We start from the raw sequence: 14,680 nt of genomic DNA, 5'->3' as shown, positions 1-14,680 counted from the left end.
TAGAGATTTAAAGTCATTTGGTAGACCAATAAAAAGTAGAGAACATGTCAAAAAAATTCTAAGAAGTCTTCCCACGATTTGGCAACCCAAAGTTATTGCTCTAGAATGTCAGGATCTTGACAAGATGTCCTATGATGAACTTAGAGGTGATCTAATTGCCTTCGAAAAAACTCGCTTGGACAGGCAGGTTCAACAGGAAAAGAAGAAAACTGTTGCATTCAAAGCAAGTGTGGCTGAACGAGAAAATGAAGAGGAAGAGGAAGGAAGAGAACATGATGAAAACATAGCTACGCTCTCTCAAGTTGTAACAAGCATGATAAGGAAAAACAAAAACAGCATGAGAGGTAAATCTAACTTCAGAGAAGGAAGGATGAATAATGATAATGATAAAAATGATGGAAGATGCTATGAATGTGGGAAACATGGACACATTCAAGATGAATGCCCCGCTGAAGAAGAAACTCAACAGGAACTTTCAAAAGAAAAAGTCTTTCGGAGCCTGGAGTAATGAAGAGGAATATGACCATGAAGAAATTGCAAATATGTGTTTCATGGCCATAGAAGAAGATAGCAATGAGGACTTAGGTGAACTTGGGCTCATGGCAGACGAAGGAATAAATGAGGAAGAAGACTCAGGTGAACTTGATCTTATGGCAGACGAAGGAACTAGTGAGGTACGTCTTCCTACATGTCCTAATTGTTATGAACTTCAAGAATTTGTTGATATTGCTCTTGTAGATATTGAAAGAGTTCTAAATGAACTCAGAAAAATCAAAAGATAAAAGAAAGAATGGGCCTTGAAGTTATATGCTTCATATGAAGTTAATGAACTTCAACTTCAACTGAATGGATTGTGAAAATCCTCCAGTCATAGTTCTGTCAAATCAAATCAGATTGCTCCTATACATCTTTGATTAGGACTAGAAAGCATATTGCATGCTCCTATTGTGGCCAAAATGGTCATAACACTAACGATTGCAAGAATAGAATCAGAGCAGAAAGAGGCTCTGAAAATCTTAATAATCATTCTTGCTTTTATTGCGAAAAACTTGGGCAGACTTCTAACTATTGTAGGTTCAAGGAAAACAGGAGATGGGTCTGGCGACCTAAATCTTCTAATCAAGCTAATACTGAGAAATCTGACCATTCAGGGCCCAAGCAGGCTTGGGTACCTAAAAACAAGTAATCCTTTTTTTCAAGAACACCACAAGAAGAATCAAAAAGGAAAATGGTATCTTGACAGTGCGTGTTCCAGACATATGGCTGATTACAAATAGTTATTCAAAACAGTCACCAAACTAGATGGAGGAATAGTTAACTTTAAAGATAAATCAAAAGGAAACTTAATTGGAGTTAGAAAGGTTCCTCTCAGCTCAACATGTGATGTAGATGAAGTATACCTGATTGATGAACTTCGCTAAAATCTTCTCAATATAAGTCAACTATGTGACAATGACTATGAGGTTTGTTTTAAGAAACATGGTTGGTTTATAGAAGATGAATCAGGTAAAGTTATTCTTTCTGGTAATAGAGACAGGAATGTCTATACTATTAGTATGTAGACAATCTTGGCAATCAAATTTGTCTAGCATCTATGATTGATGATCCATAGGTATGGCATAGAAAGTTTGGCCATGCTATACTATTCAAAAACTATCCAAACACGATCTTGTCATTAGTCTTCCAAAACTAGATTTTTCAAAAGATCATATTTGTGATGCATGTCAATTAGGAAAACAAACTCGTTCATCTTTCAAAAACATTGTCTCTACTTCTAAACCTCTTCAACTCTTGCATATAGATTAATTTGGTCCAACTAGAACTGCTAGCATTTGTGGTAGAAAATATGCTTTTGTCATTGTAGATGATTTGTCTTGTTTCACTTGGGTTATTTTTCTAAGTCATAAAGATGAAGTTCTAAGAAATTTTAAAGTTTTCTGTAAGAAGGTTCAACGTGAGAAAGGATACTACATTTCCACTATCATAAGTGACCATGGAGGAGAGTTTGAAAGCATGGCATTTGAAAACTTCTGCAATGATTAAGGAATCTCTCATAACTTCTCTTTGCCAAGATCGCGTCAATAGAATGGAACGACTGTTGATACCCAATTGTTTCATGTATTTTTAAATATGCAAAATACCTTCAAAATAGCCTATATATGCATATATAACTATATCCCAAGGTTACATTATTTTTCCTTAACTTTTTTTTTCAAAGATTTTTAAATCAATTCACTGCCCTATTTTATCAAGAAAACCCCAATAATTATCCCCAAAATAATCATTTTGGTGATTCATTTATTGGAGTCTCATGTTTATACTAAAATATAGCTAAAATATATTTTTACATATTTTTTACAAATTTATTTAGTATTTTTAAGGTTAAAATTGCATAATTGCAATATTAGCCATTTTTAGGTTTAAATTTTGTCTCATATTTACAAAATGGGATCTTATATTTTTAAAATGATACTTATATATTATAAACCATATTAGTGCTTTCAAATTTATTTTCAGAAATATATTTACTATTTTTATATAAATTAAAGGGGGAAAGGGGGGCTATTTAACTTGTAGCCAAATTTGGCTTTCAGATTTAGCCTAAAATCAAACAGACTCCAACCTAAATTAAACCAGCCCAAATATCCAAGCCCAATCCCTAAATCTACCCGACCCAACTGGATTAAATCTTGGCCGTTGATCAATTTTGATCAACGGCCCAGATTCATTCTTACCAAATTAAACCAAACGACCCCCCCAAACCCCACTCATTCCTCACTCAATTGACTCTTATCTCTCTATCTCTATCTCTGGTTCTCTCTAGAACCTTCCCCCTCCCCCTCCGCTCTGATGAGCTTCACTCACCTTCTCCGGCCATTTTCTTTCCTGAATCCATGGTGGTTTCACCACCTACCAGCCTTTTGTGGCTCCTCCACGCTTGGTTGCCGAAGTCTCATGACCTGACCATGAAGAAGCTGGGCCCAGAACTTGCTTGATTCAAGTTCCATGGCCATCTCCGGCCTTGGTCCGGCAAGCCATGTCTGTTCGAGCCTGGCCTCGACTCCTCATACTTAGATCAACGACTATCCAAGCCTTTCTCACCGTTTGGGTTCCTCTGAAACCCTAGCTTTTGAGGTTCTTCTAATTTCTTTAGATATGTTCTAGATCCATGTTTTCCCTAAACTTTTAAATGATTTCTTGATATTTCTTTCAAAACTATGCTTTCAAAACCTTTATTTTTTTCCGATCTAGGGTTTTTGAGTTATTTAGATGTTTCTCTGATTTTCTTTTCTCTTGTGTGTCTCTTCTACTTTGTTCTTTGTGTGTTTCTTCTACTATGTTTCTTCTGTTGTGTTCTTGTTAGGTTTCTTCTACCATGTTCTTATCAATTTCCTCTACTATGTTTTTATATGTTTCTCCTACTGTGTTCTTATTGAGTTTCTTCTACTATATTTCTTTATATGTTTCTCCTGTTGTGTTCTTGTTAGTTTTTTCTACTAGGTTTCTTATTAGTTTCTTCTACTATGTTTCTTTATTGTGTGTCACATGTTGTTCTTTTACTATGCTTCTCATGAGTTCCTGCTACTGAAAGAGCAGGTCAAAGGTCTCAGTTCCTTTCTGAGACCTCTGAACTTGTCTCAATTAGTATCTTTTTCCTTGATTACTTGTCCTCTCATCTCTGCACTCGATTGATGGTAAAAACCTTAGAATTTGGGGATTCATCCGAGTTTTGAGAACATTGGCTATAGATTTGATTGAACTTCTTTGATTCCAGAAACCCTAACTCCTTTAGACCTATTTCGAGTTTCTGAACTGAGTCTTGAAATCTCGGTTTCTTTAAGCGATTCTAATTTTCTACTAAACACTTATAAGGTCCTTATAATGGACCCTTTATATGCTATTTGATACTATCTCTTCTACATTACTGACCTATATGACTACCATGATCTTACAGTCTATTACCTACTGATTTTGCAATGGCATGACATTTTTTTTCTTTGCCCTAAATTCAGCCTAGCATATTTGTGTGCTCTTTATATGTACTGAACTTCCCTCTAAAAATGGCTTTCAATTTTGATTGATTTCAGACTTCCTTTGTATAAGTTTGATTGATTTCTTTCCTTTCTGCTGACTTCCCTGTTACTCGATTTGAGTCAAAAACTTTCCTTAGCTTTTCTGACTTGGTTCATTCATGGACCAATGATTACAAAAATCTTTGACCCCTTGATTTACTGTATACTGATTGATCCTTACCTTATTTGTTTTAACCGTGTATTTCAAAATTCTTCCCTTAATTAAACCCCTATGTATTTACCCCTAATTGCCTACTTTGCATAAGATGCTTATTTGATTTCATTCCTTAAATAACTTTTACCATTTAAGTCTGAATTCCTTAATTAAAGGAAGTCTTGTATTGATTGATTTTAATTGATATCCAGTTCCTTAATTGTTTTCTTACCTTATTTCTGCCTATTTTTTCACACTATAAATACATGACTCTTTCATTATCAAAAACATTCATCACTCGTTGTCTTTCTGAACTTACACTTACACTCAAAAGTATTCTCTCTTGTTGCTTGTACTGTGGCCTATTCACAAGACCTACAGCCTGCCTTTCTTTTTTTGCTTCTTTAAAACTGGTATGTCCTGATTTAAGCTTTTTAGAACCACAACAATGTGTTAATTTACTACTTCTATATCCCTGTCTGCTTACTGCTTCTGTGTGGTTCAACACTACTGATTTCTTTTTGTCTGTCTGTTATGAATCCCAAACCCCTACCCCCTATATGGTTTGAGGCATGGCAATATGCAAATTATTGTCCATGAATTAAACTTGATCCCCTGGGATCCTAGCCTCTAATAATGTGTGTTCTAGCAGGCTTATGGGTATGCTAGCATCCTTCATTGTTGGGCATGCCTAAAGCCTGCCCTTGCCTAAGCAATAGGCTCTTTAGAATCTCCCCATTCCCTCGAACCCTTTATGTGTGTTTATTAGTAGTTGTTTCCCTCTCCTTTTCCCCTTTAGCATTCTATTCTGCACTTGCACACTTTCTTAGTCTTTAAGTTCTGCCCCCCTCTTGTGAGCCTTACCTTTGGACCCTTTGAGTTCCCTTTGAACTTGGACAATTGGGGGCTGGCCCTTCCACACTGCACTTGTCCTAATCTGATTATACATTTGGGTGTGAGCATTGCCCGGAGTCCCTTTGAGGCTCTTAGGGAACTTTGACACACTCAAATGGGAGAAAGGCTTTGGGTCATGATCTTATGGAGTTGGTTTACCTCATATTTCAGACATGAAGTCTGAATTAGGATCTCCTTTGGTTGTACTTTTATTTATATTTTCTGATGTATTTTTTACTTTATTTCGGGCTGTAATAATTTGTAATAAACTCTTGGGGATGGTTAGTGAAAAAGGGGAAGGTAACTATGTATGCAAAAAGGGTAGATACCATGTCTATAGGAATTTTGAATCTGCATATAGAAATCATGCTTATAGGTGTTTGGAAATTTGCATATGCAAATAGAAATCATGCCTATAGTTCCTTCTGAATTATGTATATCCTACATTCATATAGAAATCATGATCATAGGGCTACTATATTCATATAGAAATCATGCCTACAGGATTGTCTAAATCTGCACGATCAATTGCACCTAGAAATCATGTCTATAAGTCTTAAACAAATTTCTGCACCTAGATATCATGCTCATAGGACTTAAACATCCAATTGCACCTGGATATCATGTTTATTCAGCATCTAGATATCATTTTCATAGGTTTAGAACAAGTCCTCTGCATTTTTGTACCATGTCTGCAATGTTCAAAATCAACTACGCATAGAAAGCATGTCTATAGGAATTCCTAATCGAATCTGAATTGCTTTATTCACGTATAGAGCTAATAACAGGTACCCTCAGTTGTAGAACTTGTAACCTTTGTTAAAACTTGCCTTTCTTTTAATAATCTGACTACCCTTTTTAACTAGTACGTATTCAGTTTATTTTGCTTTCTGAAATCAGTAGATATCATGCCTATAGGATCTTTGTCCAACACTTAGGCAAGCTTTAGGGTAAAGTTATAAACTGAATCTGCTCTACTAACTACAACCAGCAGGCAGGCCTAATTCGGGCTTCTTATCTGAACTATGTAATAAATCAGTCTGCCTCAACCTTTAAGTTCTTTCATATCTAGTATTTAATCAGACCCTAAATAGTGTATGTAAGTCATGCTAATTACATGCTTCTTTGTGTAAGGAGGTATATCTGAGCCTCTACCTGTTATGTGATTTCCTTAACTTGCAATACGTGTTTTGTATGTCGCCTTGGAATATTTGCCTTTGAAATTACAGATAAGCCTAATATCCCTCCCCTTTAGCATTAGTAGTCCTAAATGCTTCTGGAACTAGTAGGATTGGGACGCGTAATAGCATGCAATAAGTAATCGAGACCATTCTGCGCTTTAATACCTTAACGGGGTGGGAAGAGTAGATTTGGATATGATGACCACATGATAATGTCACGTGTAGCCCCTCATTAAGGAGTGATTACCGGGCATTATGTGGGGTGATCCATATTATTAATAAACCTAGGACCCCTCTTTCCCTTTGTTTCTTTGTTTCTTCTAAAGATTTCAAACTATTTCTTTTAAGAAAAATCAACTTTCTTTTAGTTCTTTCCAACTTTGTTTATTTGTAAACCACTACGTGAAAATCCCCTCTTATTTGAAGTTTCATTTGCCTACATGTTATTTGCACCTAAATTCATAATAATAGTCTGGCCGGGAACCACACTAGTGGATCCTAAGGGGTGTCTAACTCTTTCCTCTTGGGATAATTTCAAGCTTTTACCCAATCTCTGGTTACTCAAATCAAACCCTCTTGGTGTCCTAATGCACCTTAATCATTAGGCGGCGACTCTTCAAGTCAAACCCAATTCCCAAAAGGAATGAGTTGTCCTCCCAAATGTAATAAACCTGATTTCGCGAGAAAAAAGGGGCGCGACAGCATGGCGACTCTGTTGGGGATTTTTAGGCTTTTACCATTTCAGATTATTATTGTGAATTTATGCTTCTTTATGTGCAATTATCTGTTATTTCTTTCAAGCATTCAATTTTCTTTTCGATTGCAAACTGACTTGTCTTTTGTTTCTTTCCTTTATTACTTTCCTTTATTGCTTTCCTTTATTACTGCTTTAAATTATGAAGAACTGTTGTATTTACTGCTTTCTTAACGTGCAAATACATGACAACCTGCTTTAATCATTGCATAAGCATGTTTTCAACATCATATTCTACTCGTGCCAAATAAAATACTATAGCAACGCTTATAATGAGTGGTTGCGCTCTTCCGATATTATCACCCCCCCTAAATCCGGAAAAGGTGTATTTGCGGTAAAACCAGTCGATCAATAGTGTAGTCGATGGTTCCGTGCCTTTTCCCCTTGAGTTGTCCGCTCAAGGGTACCAGTCTAAAACCCCATAGAAACCTTACTCTATTTAAAGTATGCATGCATCATAGTCAAACCTAGCCAAGTCAGTTATGTTGTCCGCATAATGACTCTTTAAGATAGCCTTGTCCAAAGTCCACTGGATTTCCCCAAAACCCAAATAGACACTACCACGTTCTGTGCATTAATTTGAAGAACTAAATATTTTTATGCCAATTGTTTATATTAAATAGTAGAGTCCGGTGGGGGTAAGGGCCTAACCTTGTTTGTCTTGCAAAAAATGAAGAACGAGGTCCCCAGTTTCGGTATGGTTAGCACGCCCCCACTCTTTCTAGACTGGTGGAGGAGTCTTCCATCAGATGACCAAATAATAAGTGGAAAGAGAGGGCCGCTAGATCTAGCAAAAAGTTGGAATATCTAGAATACAGTCTTCTGGAATTAGAAGGAAAAGTGAGGAAGAGAGTCACCGACTGCCAGAACGCTGAGGGAAACGAAGGAGATTACCTGGCAAAGGCATTTTTACTGACGAACCTACGCGAACTGGAGGATTTGATCAACGAGAGCATTCAACCTAAGGAAGGTCCTTCTGGGACCAAGTAGATAGGAGTTTTTCCTTTTTCGCTTTACAAAATGTAATAAGGCCAACGGCCACTAGTGCTACTTTACTTCCTGTTATTTAGTGTCGATTTGGGATTCATCTATTTTTAATTAATGAAATGAGGCATTTAGCATTCTAAGTTCTCCAAATCAACTTGTCGCCAGGCCTACCTTGGGCACAAAGAGGTTCCCAAATAGGACACGATTTACATTCTTGCACTATGTGTTTAATATCGCAACATTTTCTTATAATCCTCACTAACTTGTTATCTTTTTTTTGTTTTCACTTTTGTTTTATTATTCCCCTCCCTAAAGGTTAGTTCGTACACTCTAGCAACATCATCTTATTCAACGATATCCAGGGGCCCTCCACCCACTCCTCCTCTTAGTCCAGTCAAAAACAAAAAAAAAGGAAAAATGGAAGATTTGAACAATGCCAGAAAGGAGAACTCAACTGAACGGGTAGAGGTCACTCATGGTCATGGTACTCTGGTTCCTAAGGAAAGTGCATCCCAACTTGAACAAAAGCTGTTGAAATTCCAAGAAGAACTTGATCAAGTTCGGAATCTGGCAAATCTGTCATTTTCCCTCACCACTTCGGACGTTAATTTCCCAAACACTCAGAACCCCGCACCTCCACAAAATATCCCAAAACCACAAAACTATCCCATTCCTCACCACCACTGCAATACTTGCCACACTTCCAACAATACTCTACTGCTTATCCCAAAACCTTTGAACTCCACAAATGACCATTTCCACACTCATCGTAACACCCCCCATCTACGTGGAAACCATGCCACACTCCACTCAACCCATCTCAAGCGCACCCGAGTCTGATGATAAAGACTTGCTCATCAGGAATCTGGCTGAAGAACTCAAGAAATTAACTAGCCAAATTCAGGGCGTCGAAGAAAGTAAGGGGATTGAAGGACTGAACTACGAAGATCTTTGCATACAACCGGATGTCGAACTGCCCTAGGGGTAAAAACCTCCAAAGTTCAAGATGTTTGATGGTACAAGGGATCCGAGAGTCCATTTGAGAACATACTGTGACAAGCTGGTCAGAGTAGGGAAAGACGAGAGGATCCGCATAAAACTTTTCATAAGGAGTCTGAAAGGAGATGCTCTGTCTTGGTACATCAGCCAAGACCCGAAGAAATGGTCAAACCGAGTAAGTATGGCATCCAACTTTATGGACAGGTTCAACACAAAAAATGCACCAGATATGTTCTATATCCAGAACCTAAAGAAGAAACCCACAGAAACATTCTGCGAGTATGCTACTTGCTGGAGATCCGAAGTTTCTAAGGTCACACCTGCCTTAGAGGAAGAACAAATGAATAAATTTTTCATTCGAGCTCAGGACCCGCAATATTATGAAAGACTGATGTTGATTGAGAACCATAAATTTTCTGACATCATCAAGTTGGGTGAAAGTATCGAAGAAGGCATCAAAAGTGGTATGGTTACAAACTTTGAAGCTTTGCAAGATACCAATAAGGCCTTACAGTCTGGTGGTACATCCAAGAAAAGGGACATAGGTGCCGTAATGGTTGCATAGAGAACCAAATCCCCTGTCAAATACCAAACCTATCCAATGCCTCCACTCACATATCAGCCTACTCTGAACTACCAAGCACCCTCACCCTCCTACTAAACTCCACCACCTACTTATCAATCACATCCACCTCTCACATATCAGCCTACTTCACCCAGATATTCCTAACCCGCACATGTTTACCAATCCTACAATACTCAACCATCCCACTATCAATCACCTCCCACACCTCAAAACTTTCCTAGACCTCGACCAAATTTTGACTCGTAGACCTCCCAAACAGTATATCGCCATTGATGAACCTATTAACCAGTTGTACGAGAGACTTAAAGCTGCTGGTTATGTCACCCTTATCCCTGCTGTAACCCCTGAGAACCCCTCTCAATGGGTTAACCCAAACAAATCATGTGCATATCATTCCGGCATGAAAGGGCACATATTGATGAATGTCGCTCCCTAAAAGACAAGATCCGGTCTCTCATTGACAACAAGATTATTATGGTGAAAGAACCCGCTCCGAATGGCTGCAATAACCCTCTGCCAGACCATAAGGGTGGAGGCATGCACATGATTGAAGTAGAGGATGATTGGGATCCTGAGGGATCAATCGGGCTGATCGCAGAAAGTGACAACCCAAAGAAGCCAATAGTTACCTTGAATCCAATTGTGGTCCAGATTCAACCTTCTGGGGATGCTGAGATAAACATGTATATGCCATTTGAGTTTGAAGCAACTGCAAAGGCACCAGCGCCAATTGAGGTTGAGTTCGTGTCTCCAACAAATGCACCTGCACCATTTGAAGTTACAGTTTTCCTTCCAAAGCACATGCTCCGTTCGGAGTAAAGCTAGGCACGCCAATTCCAGTAGCAATGTCGGCCATGACACCGTTCCATACCAAGGCTATACCATGGGACTATACAGCCGAGGTAAGGAAGGAAGGCAAGGGTAGGTTCGAGGAAACTGTCGCTGCATAGGGTATGACGAGAACTGGTAGGGTCTACACCCAGGAACACTTAGTTGAGTCAAGCAAGCAAGCCTCCTATCGGTCACCCATCATTGAGACCGGTTCGGATGATCTTTGGAGAAAGATACAAGCCAAGGAATACTCGGTCATTGATCAGCTGAACAAAACATCGGCCTAAATCTCCATCCTACCTTTGCTACAGAATTCTGAGACACACAAGAATGCTTTGTTGAGGGTATTAAGTGAAGCATACGTGCCAAGCAACATCACCGGCGGAGAAATGGCCAACATGGCCGGACAGGTGCTGGAAAGTCACAAAATTACTTTACATAAAGATGAGCTACCACCTGAAGGTTTGGGTCACAACAAAGCGTTGCACATCACTGTGCAATGTGAGGACTACTTTATCACTAGAATCCTGATCGACGGGGGTTCCAGTCTCAGCATTTGTCCACTAGTAACACTCAAGAAATTGGGAAAAGGATTGCACGAGATTAAAGATGGATCTATCAACGTAAAATCCTTCGACGGTTCCCAGAGGTCCACTATTGGGAAAATTAGTCTGTGTTTGCAAACGGGACAAACTTGGTTCGATGTTAACTTCCAAGTGATAGACGTGCCAGCATCTTACAATCTGCTGTTGGGACGGCCGTGGATCCATGCCTCTGTAGCTATAGCATCAACGCTGCATCAGGCAGTGAAATTCGAATGGAATCATCAAGAGGTGATCATTCACGGCGATGGTAGCAACCCTATATACAGTCGCCAGACCATTCCATCGATTGAAGGAAGAAGGAAGCTAGGAGGAGACACTTACCATCACATCGAATGGGTGAATGCCGTTGACAAAGACAAATAGTGGGACAACAAGATTGAAAGTATATTGAATTGGTGTGGGTACGAACCTGGCAAAGGGCTCGGTAAGAACCTCCAAGGAATCGCTAAGCCCATAAAGCTCAAGAAGCATGGCACTACTTTTGGTCTGGGATATGAGTATACCTAGGAAGAATTCAACAGTTAAACACCACCGTGGCGTGGTCCTTACTATCCATTGGAATAGCCAATACCACATTTAGAGCAGACTTTCCAACCGGTAGATGTTATCTATGGGTCAGAAGAAGAAGCACTCGTGGCGGTAAAGAACTTGTTCTTAGAGGACAATGACATGGACTATTATGTTGTTCTCGAGGAGGAGGGGGAGGAAGGCCCTTCCATACATGCCGTAAGCAGAGGGGCCAGCCTTAATAACTAGACCATCAGGACAACCAGAGCTCGACGAGCCTCGGGGTAGCAAGGCTAAAATAAGCACTATTTTTTATTTACTAAAAGATTTTATTTTCTCACATGTTTTAATTCCTGCAATAAGACCTTCAATGTTCAAAACAATTATGCAATTTTCTTATGAATCAACGCTTATTACTATTGTTTTTCTCTCATTACTTTACTTATACAACATTACTATTACTTATCTTGATGAACCAATGACTGTGACATGCAACGAGACAATGCAACAAACGGACATAGATTCAGATGAAGATGATACACCAGAAGAGATTGTTAAAGAAGTTGAGAACTTTGAGAATAGGCTGAAGTACAACCTCGACGAGACTGAGATTATTAACCTGGGAGATGCAGAAAATGTCAAAGAAACACGAATCAGCATTCACTTATCACCGTCAGAAAAGGAAGAGTACACAGAATTTATAAGGGAATATGAGGACATATTCGCCTGGTCGTATAACGATATGACTGGTCTGAGCACATCTATTATGGCCCACAAACTGCCAACCGATCCAGCATGTCCGCCGGTCAAGCAAAAGCTTAGGAAGTTTAAGCCTGATATGAGTTTGAAAATCAAGGAAGAAGTCACTAAGCAGGTCAAAGCTAAGGTTCTCAGGGTAGTGGAATACCCAACATGGTTAGCTAACATTGTGCTAGTGTCGAAGAAGGATGGGAAGGTTAGGGTCTGTGTCGACTACCGGGATCTCAACCGAGCCAGTCCGAAAGACGACTTCCCTTTACCAAATATACACATCCTGATTGACAATTGTGCCAAGCATGAGTTGTAGTAATTTGTAGATTGTTTTGGTGGGTATCATTAGATCTGGATGGATGAAGAAGATGCTGAGAAAACGGCTTTCATCACGCCATGGGGGATGTACTGCTACAAGATGATGTCGTTTGGGTTAAAGAATGCAGGGGCTACCTATATGAGGGCCATGACTACCATCTTCCATGACATGATACACAAGGAGATAGAAGTGTACGTAGATGATGTTATTATCAAGTCCAAGAAAGCCACTGATCACATGGAAGATTTGAGGAAGTTTTTCAATAGATTGCGAAGGTACAACCTGAAACTAAATCCTGCAAAGTGTGCATTTACGGTTCCTGCCGGAAAACTACTTGGGTTTATCATGAGTCGCCGAGGGATAGAGCTGGATCCATCAAAGGACAAAGCTATTCAAGAGTTTCCACCACCAAAGAACAAGAAGGATGTAATGAGTTTCTTGGGGAGACTTAGTTATATCAGTCGGTTCATAGCACAATCTATAGTTATCTGTGAGCCAATCTTTAAGATGTTGAAGAAGGATGCCACTACCAAATGGACTGATGACTGCCAAAAGGCCTTCGATAGAATCAAGGAGTACCTGTCAACACCACCAGTTTTGGTCCCGCACGAGCCAGGTAGACCTCTATACTCTACCTTGCAGTATTGGATGGAGCATTCGGTTGTGTTCTGGGGCAACATGATGAAACAGGGAGGAAGGAGCAGGTCATCTATTACCTCAGTAAGAAGTTCACCCCATACGAGGCTCAGTATTATCTGTTAGAGCGCACCTGTTGTGCTTTGACTTGGGTAGCTCAGAAGTTGAGGTACTACTTCTGCGCCTATACTACATATCTCATATCAAGGATGGATCCTTTGAAGTACATCTTCCAGAAGCCCATGCCCACTGGAAAGCTAGCCAAGTGGCAAATCCTATTGAGTGAATTTGACATTGTCTACATAACCAAGAAAGCGATCAAAGGACAGGCACTAGCAGATCACCTTTCTGAAAATCCTGTGGATAGAGATTACGAACCCTTAAAAACATATTTTCCTGATGAAGAGGTATCATTCACAGGAGAAGATATTGCAGAATCCTATGACGGTTGGAGAATGTTTTTCGATGGAGTAGCAAATTTCAAAGGAGTTGGCATAGAAGCAGTCCTAGTATCAGAAACCGGTCGGGATTATCCGGTGTCTGCCAAACTCAGATTTTCTTGCACCAACAACATGGCCGAGTATGAAGCCTGCCTCCTAGGGCTTAAAATAGCCATTGACATGAACATTCAAGAGTTGCTAGTAATTGGGGATTCAGACTTGCTCATATATCAGGTCCGAGAAGAATGGGCAACCAAGAACTCCAAGATACTCTCGTATCTGCATTGTGTATAGGAATTGAGAAAGAGGTTCACAAAGACAGAATTCCAGCATGTTCCCAGAGTCCAGAATGAGTTCGCTGATGCATTGGCTACCCTATCATCCATGATACAACATCCAGACAAGAACTTCACTGACCCCATTCCAGTGAAGATCCATGATTAGCCAGCTTACTGTGCTCATGTTGAAGAAGAAGCAGATGGAAAGCCTTGGTTTCATGATATCAAGGAATACTTGGCGAAAGGAGAATACCTAGAGCTCGCAAATCCTATTCAGAAACGCACCCTTTGAAGGTTGTCCAACAATTTCTTTCACAACGAGGGAATCATGTATAGGAGGACTCCTGATTTGGGATTGCTAAGGTGTGTCGACTTAAAAGAAGCATCTAGGCTATTAGAGGAGATTCACGCTGGGACCTGCGGTCCACGTATGAATGATTTTCTCTTAGCAAAGAAGATACTCCGAGCTAGTTACTTTTGGATGACTATGGAGACGGACTGCATCCAGTATGTCCGGAAGTGCCACCGCTGCCAGATATATGCAGACATGATCAAGGTACCCCCCAAATGAGCTTACTGCAATAAGCTCACCATGGTCGTTCGCCGCTAGGGGAATGGATGTTATTGGACCAATCGAGCCCGCCGCCGCCAACGGGCACAGGTTTATCCTAGTAGCAATCGACTAT

The sequence above is a fragment of the Nicotiana sylvestris genome, chromosome 11, assembly GCF_000393655.2.
Source record: "Nicotiana sylvestris chromosome 11, ASM39365v2, whole genome shotgun sequence".
NCBI lineage: Eukaryota > Viridiplantae > Streptophyta > Magnoliopsida > Solanales > Solanaceae > Nicotiana > Nicotiana sylvestris.
Note: the sequence above shows the minus strand (reverse complement) of the source record.